Source organism: Octopus bimaculoides, chromosome 4 (assembly GCF_001194135.2).
Source record: "Octopus bimaculoides isolate UCB-OBI-ISO-001 chromosome 4, ASM119413v2, whole genome shotgun sequence".
In the NCBI taxonomy this organism is placed as follows: domain Eukaryota; kingdom Metazoa; phylum Mollusca; class Cephalopoda; order Octopoda; family Octopodidae; genus Octopus; species Octopus bimaculoides.
Genome location: NC_068984.1, coordinates 22,392,383 through 22,394,814, shown reverse-complemented (window position 1 = coordinate 22,394,814; position 2,432 = coordinate 22,392,383).

Sequence of the window (2,432 nt, the reverse complement as noted above, 5' to 3'; positions counted from 1 at the left end):
GTTTGACCTTAAGCAGTTGAGTATGTCCCTTGGTGGCTGACAATATGTGCATTTCTGATCACGAGCAGAAGTAGTGAGGGAGCATCATAGCCATGTGTTGAGAGGAAATCTTTGGGGTTTAAACAATTCACCTTTGGAAACATGGGTGTTTTGCTCAACATCCTTAAACAAACTTATTCAGAGACCTTTTGAGCGGGATGGGCTACTCGATCTGAAGAAAATTCTAACTGGGCCCCACCTGCGAGGTCTTGCAGTGTTTATCTTGATATGAGATCACTATATTGCGCACATATGATTGTGATGCATGTGCCTGGTGTATCTTTACAGACGGGTAGTCATGATGGGTATAATGAGCTTCGTATATTTTACCCCAGTGTTTCTTTGATGGCATGCACTGCTCTCTCACTCAATAATAATGATAATAATAATAGTAATTTGCGTACGTTGCTTTATATCATACAAATGAGAGACGAGTGCTCAATACATATTGTATCGTATAAAATGAGCTATTCGTTCATACAGAGAGTTCCTCTCACGATACGAGGTTCATAGTACTACCATCTGCAGGCTAGAACTTTTACACCTTGGTTTTTATATGTGGTGTATATATATCCTTTGCTATGTATGTGTGTGCGCGCGCGCGTGTATGACTGCATGTGCGTGCGCATGTGTATGTATGTGCGTACTACGTGTGTGTGCGTGTCTGTGTGTGTATGTGTGTGTGGTATAGCACTTGTGATTGTTCATCGATTAGTTGGTGGTATGGTGTGTTATTTATTTGCTTAAGATTTGTCAGCGAGTTGGTGATGCGGTGTACTTTTTCGTTTGTGTGCAAGTTTTTGCATAAATTGTTTTTTGGAGAAAGGTTGTTTATGAATAAGTTATATGAAAAAATAATTATGAATATATCCACTGCGAGTAACTGTATCGCTAATGGATGTTACTTTTCACAGATGAGTAATCCTAGGGGAAGGTTTTGTGAGTAAAATCCATGTGTTGTTGTTTCTCTTCTTTTGGAAAATATATCCGATTGCCTGTGTGTGTGTGTTTGTGTGTGTGTGTGTGTGTGTGTGTGTGTGTGAGTTTGTATTTCTTTACAATTCTTTGCCTTATGTTTTATATTTATTCAATGAATTATGTGTGAGCATATGTGTAGGTAGCAAATTGTGGTTATTTGACTTTTGTATGATTTTATGTAAATCTGCCATGGGTATTTGTTATTTTGCTGGTGGTCGTAAAACAGAAATAAAAGTATGCGTGACAGATTATTAGTTTATTTATAAACGTTTGCAAGTGGCATTAACTCTGAAATTAATGAAATATGTATTGGAGATAATTGTGTTTATAATGAATGGGACTTTTATAGCTGAATGGTTTTGTTACATTTTGTCATCGTAGTAATAAATAAGCATTTGTTATTTATGGTTTTTGCATGTGTGTCTTTGGTATGAGTGCAGTGAGATTTTGTTTTGGGTACGAAACAAACTCTCGCGCCTTACACCGTAAATTTGGAAAGCTCAAGACTCCATTCTGGCTTAAAGGATAGGCTCCATGTACCACTGCACATTGCAACTGGGTCAACTGTAAATTGTTCTTTTTTTTCCTTGAAATATAACGATATCCTGCTTTTGAAAACAGAAATATATACAATAGACATAGCAATGAGGAGCAGTTCGAATATTTTGGCGTTATGGCTATCAGAGTAATATGTCTATGTAATAAATATCAATTCGTCAATTTAACGTTCTACAGGCTTTCTAATTTTCCAGATTCTGAATATTTGGCAGTGTTTGTATGGATTCTTCATTTGTTTTTCCCTTTAGGTCAGATCTAACTAAGCAGACCATTGATCAACGGTATTCCACAAATTACAATATCAGTTTGCTTTTCCTATTGACATCTAAGTGAATCTTAAGCTACGTCGCCATTCTTCATTAAATAGTAAGCATTTTATCAGTGAGAGTTTTCCTAAATTCATCAGGATGCGCTACTTCGTAGAGTTTCCTTAGCGTTGGTAGTGATTTCTTCAGGTTCTACGTATTTTATAAGTATATTCGTAAATTTTCTATTACATTTACGTAGAATTTCTATTACATTCAGGCATTTTGAATGTCCTGAATGATTTCATAGCGTTTCATGAAAAGAGGAGTTCGAAATCATGTTACAGGTGGAGATGAGTATTTTCAGCTTTCTTGTCCACTTTCTATAATTTTTCTATTGGTGATTTTCAAGACATGAATGATAACATGTTGCATGTGATTGGAGAGGGAGCATAGGCATTCTATACTTCGGAGAAGAAAAAAAAAAAAGAAATCTCACTATCTATCTATCTAATCTATCTATCTAGCTGTCTGTCTCTCTGTCTGTCTGTTTGTCTGTCTGTCTGTTGGTCTGTCTACGCACACGCAGACACAAACAGACACACATATCTA